Genomic DNA, 9,969 nt, shown 5'->3' with positions numbered 1-9,969 from the left:
AGAAACTAATGCCAGCTGTTGAGAAACTTTGATGTCAGGCAGTGCCTAAACTGCCCATATCCAAGGGTGGGCAAACTTTCCAGGCGCCCCTAGCCGCTCGCGAATTTTCGTCCGTCCAAACTACAGTCACTTAATATTATAATAGAACATATATGTAGCTACATATATAATTGCCCATACATAGGTCGACGGCTATGTAACTATCGGCGGCGGCTTGAACCAACTTGTGTGCCTGTCCGTGTCTCTGACTAAAGACGTAGAATAGTAACAAGGGAACCGTAGGTACGTCAAACCTCGATTTTCTTCCGAACAGCCTTAATCGACAGATAATTTAGTGAAACTTAAACTTTGTTATAGAATACGAGGTGCAAAATCACGCTTCGCGAAATATTTGGCAAGAGCTAAACTAAAACGTGCATTTTCCAAATGATTTTAACTTAGCCAGCAGACTAAAAGTGGATGAGGAAATGAAGTTTATACGTTGTGTATATCTATAGTCTATAAACTTCATTTCATCATTCATTAGTCTGCTGGCTATGTTAAAAGAATTGGAAAAATGCCCGTTTTGGTTTTGCTATTGCCAAATATTTCGCGAAAACGTGATTCTGCACCGCATGTTCTAAGACGAAGTTTAAGTTTCACTAAATTACGTATCTTTCGATTAAGGCTATTTGGGAGGAAATCCAGGTGTTACAGTACTTAAGGTTCCCTTGTAAGCTCACGTAGATCAGCGACTAGGAAAAGCATCAAACATGGAAAGCCTTTTTGAAGTGAAAATTATAACATCTCCGATTTTGAGTGGTTTGCACTACTTTTAATATATTCTATTTTTTCTTGCATAAGTCCGTGACAAAACATTAGATAAAATTTCACTTTCATCCTTGTTGTAAAGCTGCAAAATTTTGTGGCACTAACTCTCTAATTAAAAAAGACTTCAACCAGAAAGTTTTAAAGATTGAAAATAATTCCAAAGTTTCAAGTTTCGAGTATAATTATTTAGGCGAAAAGTCGTGATCAAAAAAGTATTTATCAATTTCTTCAAAGGCATAGGTGCAATTAAGGTAACACCAAAATTCTTCTTTTCAAAAATAAAAATGTAAAATCCCTCCGGTCAAAATCGGAGAAACTTTATTCATGTCTACATATTTTGATCGTGTCATACATTACATACGTAAGTAAGAGATTGTCAAATACAAGGTCTATCTATTCTGTACTTTTGTACTGAAAATATTTTTAAAGTTTGAGTTTTATAATTTCAATTAGACCAAAATCAGCCCGACTTAAAATCAGCGCCAAATTTTACTCGGGGGCGACGTTACGAGAATTTTAAGCAGCAGGGTCGGCGCCTAAAATAGTACCGGTGGTGTGTATGTAGTCGACGGGGTCGACCTGCACAAGTTGGCAAACCAATTGCGCAATTTACAAATACTCACAATATTTATATTTATTTAAGTTCGATTATAACTGCGACGTGGGTTCGCTTGCTAAATTTCGAAATTTTGAATAGGTCCTAGTCCTTAAATTGACCAAAAAAAATTCGGCACTCTGAAAGCTATTTGCAAGGCTTCAATTGCGTATAAAAAATATTATACCTGCTCTAAGACGCAACAATTACCAGTTCAAAGGCCACAGTGTATAAAATCTAGAATTAGATTGAAATGGCTATAGGGTTATTAGCGACCATATGGCACTCCTTGCATTGAACTTCTCAACAATGCAGATATAATACCTGGTAACTTCTAAGGAGCTTTTTCGTTCTGGACCGACTTGTAATTTAGAATTAATTTTAACAAATTCTGCGTGGATCCACTTACTTTCCTGTCAAAATTTGTGTTTGTATAATCTGAAATAACTCATTATATCCAGTGCCCTGACCACTTGGCGCCCAGGGCAATTGCCCTGCTTGCCCACCCCAGTTTAGGGCCTGGTGTCAGGTAATTTACATTTGCCGGAATTGTAACTCAAAATCCGTATGCATGAAGTGATCCTCTCAAACTTTTACCCTACGAATTTTAAATTGCTTATTTCCCATTTATGTAGCTGAATTTTTAAATGAGTTTCAGCTAAAATCAGGATTTTGTATTTACTTAATTTGAATTCTAAAGTCAAACTATTAAAATTAAAAATTATAGATTACTAGCCTATAAGCCCGTCTTAAAGACGGTCCACATTAAGTTTTAAATCAAGACAACAAAATCTTTCGATCAAAGCACCACATCCATGCGGCGATGAACTAATTATAACCGAATTATAATTTGAGAGTAAAACAACATCTAAATATGTTAAAACATCGAAAAGCCTGTTCCCTTAAACTTTCCAGTACATTTCTTCATTCAGATTGGTTGCCAGCTAGGACTTTTTTCAACGTTGCCAAGAAATTTTTTAGCGTTGGTAAGGAATTTTTTTAACGTTTCTATTTTTTAACGTTGCTAAGGAAATTTTATTTATGTAGCTAAGAGATCTTTTTGAGGTTGCTGAGAATTTTTTTTATGTTAAAGAATCTTTTTATGTTGCTAGGCAATTGTTTTTGACGTTGCTAAGGGAATTTTTTAACATTGCTAAGGAAATTTTTTGACGTTGATAAGCAATTTTTTAAATTTGCTAAGAATTTGTTTTCTGGTTACCCATAACCGAAATCATAACCGAAATCATAATCAAAATGATAACCGTAATCATAACCGAAATCATAACCGAAATCATACCGAAATCATAACCGAAATGATAACCGAAATGATAACCGTAATCATAACCGAAATCATAACCGAAATCACAACCGAAATCATATCCGTGTTGTGATTGGCGGAGCCAAAAAGCCGGCCACCAATCAGAATGCAGTCAATGTCACGGAAAATTTCACGAGACGGACTTTTCGAAATTATAATATAGGTGTTTGCTCTAAATTCATACAAAAGTAATTACATATATATGAAAAACAAATAAGATCTAGCAGATTAATGCTAGATGTAATAAAATTTATTTGCGTGGAATATTTTTTTTTGTAAAATCTTTAATGCCCAAAAAAGTCCATTATATCTAGTGTAAAGCTAGCGACCTGGCCCGGGCCCCGGGCCTGGTATTTGGTGCCACAATATACCACGGTTGGTACGCTACTGCATATGTATGACGCTTTTAAATAAAATTTATATATCTAAGACTTTATAATAAAATTTTACAAGTCTTAAGGTAATTAAACTATTGAAAATAAAATCTTGAATTAATCCGGAATTTAACAATTTTATACAAAATTTGATACAAAAATATGGACATTCACAAACATGTAGTCATTTACAACAACTTAAGATTTAAATTTGATAAGAACTGAGGGCGACTTTACCATAAAACTTTTTGCAGACCAACTTCCAAAAATGTTTTCCATCTTTTCACGATTCAACTTAATATGCGTAGTTGCCAACTCGCTTGGAATAATGAGACTGAAGATGTGGAAGAAAAGCTGAATTACATAAATACTGTTTTGGGCGTTTTTTTTAATTGGAGTAAAATATGGGGAACGTCCATATATGAAAAAAATGACATCGTTTTAGACCACTGGCCCACCCTGTCTTTATCCTACTCATGGTCAGCTTAACACGAATAACATAGTCGACCTAAAACCACCCAGCCACCTTTTCAACGAAGTAACATATAGACGTTCCCACATATGTATCAACATGTCTTTAAAGTGGAACATACATACTATTGAATTTACATATTTACATACATAAGCAAATGATTTTGTTGGCAGGATAAACAAGTTATATAAAATCAGCATCACAGGTTAAATGAGGGAACGTCCATATATTACGGCACGAAGAAATGTCGATTTCCACAACTTACCATTTCGAGGATGACACGTACTCATGTCTTCGTTATACTAATCATGTAAAGATTAAGAAAATTAACCCCAGAGGCTATCACCCGCCTTTTCCGTGACGCAATATATGAACGTTCCCTACTTATTTCTTAATTTTTTGACCTGGTAAGAATTTAACGATTAGCAGGGGAGCACGAATTCATGTGCATTTTGGCGATGCTAAAGCTGGCGATTAAATTAACTGTTTTAACAAGAACCCGATAAACATGTATGTACATCTACACTTTAAACTTCTGTATTACCATATTCTTGCACCCTTACCTTTTTTTAAATATTTAGGACGTTCTCTTGAGTAGAAGCTCAGTATAAGAGTTTATTTTGTGTCTTACACCCAATATGTAACCGAAGGCTGTAATATTGCGCAGGTGTTGTCGGGTTCATCAGATTTTTTCTAAATAAATCCGTCAAGAACTCGTTTGTAAAAATACGAGATGCGCTATAAACCTTAAACAACTCGTTTAGCCTTAATCAAACTACGGCTTGTGTATGTTTAAATGGCAATACAAATTGTAATTGCAAATCAAAATTCAAATTTACATAAATTTTTTATCTTGATTTATATTCAGCAAATACTTACTAATTTTGAGATAGGTGAGGAATGTACAGGGTGGTTTAAATATCACGCTACAATGGAAAACTTTTCAGTGAGAAAAGTCTCTAAAGCTCCACTAGTTACAAAATTTTGGGTTGTGATTTTTATAATTAGTATTAAAACTGATGCAGCACTGATGACGAAATTCTTAACATGTTGAATTTTAGAGACACAATTTCAGTAGCTGATGGAAATTTACGAATTTTGCACATCGAAAAATTTTCGACTGTATGTAGCGTGACATTTTAACCACCCTGTATGTATTAATATTAATCATCCGTTTGATGCTCCAAATTTTTAAATTCCTGTAAGACTTCAGCTGGATACATATATGTTAGTATAGACAGAAGGGTCAGTATTTGTGCAAAAAACTTTATAAGCTTAAAGTTAAACTAAAAATGCGATAATGTGAAGTGCAATCCTCCAATTTGGTTGAAACTTTAAAATTATGTGCAGACGTCGGATATGAATGACCGATAAAACCTCAAAATATGAATGAAAAATGACCGTAAAAATCTCTAAAATATGACCATAAAAATGACTTTATTTTTTACATTTTTGGCTTAATTTTTTATATTTTTTTCTTGTGATACTCAATTTTTAGCAATAAAACAAGTTCTGGGGTGATGTAATTCATTCCCAATCAATTAAATCACCTTAGGCGAAAATGAATGTAAATTTCTGCAAGTTTCTCACAATCAACCATTGTGAAGAAACTGAATCTTTTGTCATTTTCTGTCGATTTGGTTGCCAAATCTTAGAACTTGGCCAAAAATGATAAAATGAACGAAAAAAGCCCAAAATATGATCCGGAATATGAATATGTCCCAAACCCCGAAAATATGACAAACATGAGAAAATATGCTTTGATCTACGTAACCTACTATTGACCGTAAACATTCTCAGAAAGTTTGGCGACTGTAGGTCAAGAAATGGAAAAAGTCATTTTTCAGTCATATCCGACGTATGATTATGTGGTCCAAGTCAAGACAGACAACGTTTCTTAAGGCAGTTTGCGCGAATTAGTCAAAATATTTGAGGTCCAGGTTGAAAAAAATGGCTATCAAGCCAAGGAAGAAAATCCCACTCCCATTCTCTTGGAAACAAAATGTCACAAATTTTTCAACTTTGACCTAAAATATTTTCAGAAACTTCCTCAAGAAACGTTGTTTGTACCGAGGATGGGCCACATACATAATTTTTAAATTTTAATCAAGCAGGAAAAAAAACTGGTTTTAAACATATTCAACACAAATTGATTAAAAGTTGGGATGCCTTCCTAAAAATTAGAAGAAAAATCAGGTTTTCACAAGATATTTATCCAGAGCTGCGTCAAAACATATGTACAATTTTTCCAATGAATTTATCCATGGTTTTCACTCCGTTGTAAAAATAAGTCCGGCTTTTAATACCTAAATGCCTCGAAGTTAAAACTATTTCCATCATTTGAATCGTGTTGGCTACACTGTTCCCCATTTGACTAATTAAAACTCCAAACCTGCGACTGGGATCATTCACTAACCCCGTTAAGCATTCATTCCAATGAAATCCTGCACAGTAAATAATCAAGAAGAATTTATTTTTGGCGATTACTTCACCGCCAAAGTAATACTTCATTACCGAGTTTGGTAAACGTAATATTGCTAGTTTCCCACGCGTTGATATCCCCTAAATAATATGTAAAACATTCTTACTATGTACATATAGACAATGTACATACATATTTGATAACCGCGTAATCCAACAGCGTGTTTACACTTTTGTAGAATATGTACGTATCTACGTACATATGTACGTTAAAAGTGCTTTTAAAAATTTAGACATCAATACTCACAGGTAATTTAGGGAAATGGATGAACATATTGATTTACTGTCGTCTGTTTATGCTACGTCGACTTACATAGTGGGGAAAGTCACCTTGAATACGAGACATACATATTAATACTTTTTTTACGACGTAGAAAGTTCAGGCGACTTACAGAATCAGCACACAAATTGCAGACAGGATCTGAACGCAAAACATTTAAAGCGGAGAAATAAAATAACTACGCGAGATATTTCACTATCCGGAAACAAACGTAGAGTTTTAATAACTTTAAATAACAAATTGAAAACCACCGCTGGTGAACAGAATTTTAAAAAATCCTGCTAGAAAGCTGTCGTTTGAGAAGATTCATTATATTTAGAGCCCTGGGACGACGTATTTATGTATGCAATTATTGCGTACGCTTAAACAAACAATTCTTAAGAACAAATTTGCTTAACAAATTGAAAATGGTTCTCCATTATTTTGAATATCTTTTAATTCTTTACTTTCCAACTGTGGTCACTAGTTTTGGGTCAGACGTTGCTCCAGTTTTTGAAATCTTACTGAACAACGTGGTCGCCTGTGATGTCCAAATCATTCACGACGTACGGAACAAAAGCATTGATTGGGAGAAGATCAATCTGCCTGTAAAGATCGTAACAGACTTTGAACTTGACGTTAAACAGCCTGTTAGACCGTATCGGATTAACATATTCAAAACACGGGTGGTCACAAGTTGTAAATTTGCTATTTTATTTTCAAACCATTCCCTTGAAATGGGCGGATTTTATGGTTTTGGTAAAAAATTAGATACTTGGATTTACGCGGCAACCTTCTGGCATGTATTTTATTATGAAGGGTGGTGGCAGGCAGATTTACGATGTAAAGATTCCATAATGACAATTGTCACGATAAAACCTAAGTCAGACGGACCTCTACGGATTCATTTTTGGACGGGGAAATATTTTAAAGTTTCCCTTCTTTTTTCCGCAGTTGATAATCAGCTCAAGTTTTGTGTCTGGTTTAAGAATGGCTTACACAGACAGATTCCATCAGTCTACCAAGGCGAACGGCACCGTTGTGACGCCGAAGGACCTGTGATTATACGAGGCCGCAGTATTGTCGATATTACCCTAGATTTTGAACTACTAAAGTCTCTAACATGGTGTTATCATCGACAATTCACAACATACACAACTTATTTGAAGTTTGATATTTATGAACAAAAAGGAAAAAATCCATTTGACGCTAGAATTCACAAGTCACACTTACAAAATATTTTAGGAGTAATTTTCAATGCGGCGAACGAAACGCTTGCGCAGACGTCGTTTTGTCGAGGCTATGATGCCATCTTGTATGATGAGACCAATCGAATTGGATTCCTTGACACGACAACTGTCATAACTATTCATACGCTAGGTTTTGCCTTTATAAGCTGCTATCGGGAGGAGTATCTCACTTTCAAATTTTACATTACGCCCTTCAAGTTGCGGCTATGGGTCTCATTACTTATCTCACTGATCACAATTATTGCAATCACGACAGTCTACCTCTATGCTTTTCGCTTCACTAACGCATCATTACATATTTGGCTGTATGTTCTTGCGAAAACTTTTGAAGAGGGTGGTAATCTACCCGGAAAACTTGAACGGAATAATTTTCTTCGTCTAATTCTGGGTTCATGGTGCTTAATGTCTGTCATCCTTACAAACTGCTACAACGGTATTATGATAACTGAACTTAACGCGCCACTAGACTCATCACACCCCACCTTGTTTGACCACCTATTCTGCGAAAGGATATCAAAGAATGATACATTCAAAATATTCAAGCGGGCCCAATATTACTATAAGAAGAAGCCACCACTATTCGTACAAGGCGAAAAGCTGCCAACATACGGATATGAAAGGATTGGGTGGTATTTGGCAATGCTGTCCTATTTACGAGACAGCACGAAAAAGGATTCCTCCCCTCATAATCCCGAGCATAAACAAATTCAATTTGCTAATCCATTCGCCGAAAGGGAATGTTTTCACCTGCTTTCTCTCCCTAATGGGTATGTGTCAGGTTACGCAAACATCCCTGAATTCTTAGACCACCTATTCCGTTATTTAATATTTCAAGTTCAATATATGGAATATCCTGACACATCTGCGAGTATGAATGATATGCAATTATTAGATTTTTTTGACCCGAGGCACACCCATCACCCTAAAGGGTTTCAATATTTAAATCGAAACCAGACATTTCCCCAAGTTCAAGGTAGTATGGAACGTGAATTGGTGCAGTGCGGGAAGTCCGTATACATTTCAAATTCCGACGTTATTGAGGCAGAATTTAATTTCATTACTAAGCAATATCCCTCTAAGCGATTTTACAAGGGGAAAGACATTTTTGAAGAAGTTACTTATCGCTGGCAAATACTTCTCGAGGGGATGTCCAACGTGCCGAAATACTTCAAATATCTAATTGAGAGTGGAATATATCGAAGACTGCAAATGGAAGAAATATACCAAAAATATTTGCGCCGTGAACGTTTTAAACCACAAACGGATATTGGAGCCGTAAGATTAAATGGGGCACTTTTAACACTATTTCTTCTTTGTGGGGGAACTGTTTTACTAACAAGTCTGGCCGTCGTCCTGGAAATTCGTGACAGACTGATTCCATCATCTCTGAAGTATTTATATTATAAGTATTTGTACTTGTTCTATAGCTATTTAAATTCTAGTATTTTTTGTAAAAGTGAGTAAAGAATACGAAAAAAAGTTCGACGACCTCAAGCCTAGTATTTATATTTGCTTTGGTAGGAATGTACACCCTTTGTACCTTAATCGAGTCAAATTATTTATAAATATAAGGATCTAAAGAGAAGCATCTTTAGACAAGTCTGGACACTTCTTCAATGCTAATAAAACTACGTAAAACCGTATATGAAGTAATAATTCGCTGCAATTTCTTTTCCATCTGCCGTGCGTACAAAATAGTTTGACTTGATAGCTCTCATATTAGGCGGACTTTGGTACGCTAGAATTATTTGACGATTATTTAATTTCCGTCCATCTTCCAAAGTTAGTATGATGCACAGAAGTGTGGTAAATAGCTTCATAAATTGAAATATCGCCAAACTTATTCTTATTTGGGTATATGAAAAATCATGCTCTAGTGGAAATTACTGCTACATGATCAAAGTACAGCGTATGCATAGGGTGCACTAGTTGGAATGTTATTTAAATATTTAGGTCGCGTTAGTGAAAATTGCGGAGAAAGTTGGTAAACTGATTGTTACAGAGGGAAAGAAATCTTTAGGGTCGAATTCGCGTAAAATAGATTATTCATTATGAACATATTATATTTATGTACTTCACCAGGGTCATTTTTCTGCACAGAATCATTCATCCATCACTTTGTCTGTAAAATTTGCAAATCCCCCGTCAACTGTGGCGCTAAATAGGCTATCATGTGTATGTATTCATGGTGACGAAATCACGTCAAATTTTTGTGGCTAGCAGAAAACCTACAACGAATAATAATAATTTTATGTCGCTGTGCTCCTTCTGTTATTTCTAAATAATGAATTAATTAAATAATAACGTTAATGATTATTGTTTGAAATATATAATGATACACTACATTACACCTTTGTGTCTCTGGCTACGAGCTTATAAGCCCAATAAGCAATTAAATCATATATTTAGA

Source organism: Folsomia candida, unplaced genomic scaffold, assembly GCF_002217175.1.
Source record: "Folsomia candida strain VU population unplaced genomic scaffold, ASM221717v1 Fcan01_Sc031, whole genome shotgun sequence".
NCBI lineage: Eukaryota > Metazoa > Arthropoda > Collembola > Entomobryomorpha > Isotomidae > Folsomia > Folsomia candida.
The sequence above is the reverse complement of the archived record's forward strand: the minus strand, read 5'-3'. Positions refer to the sequence as shown.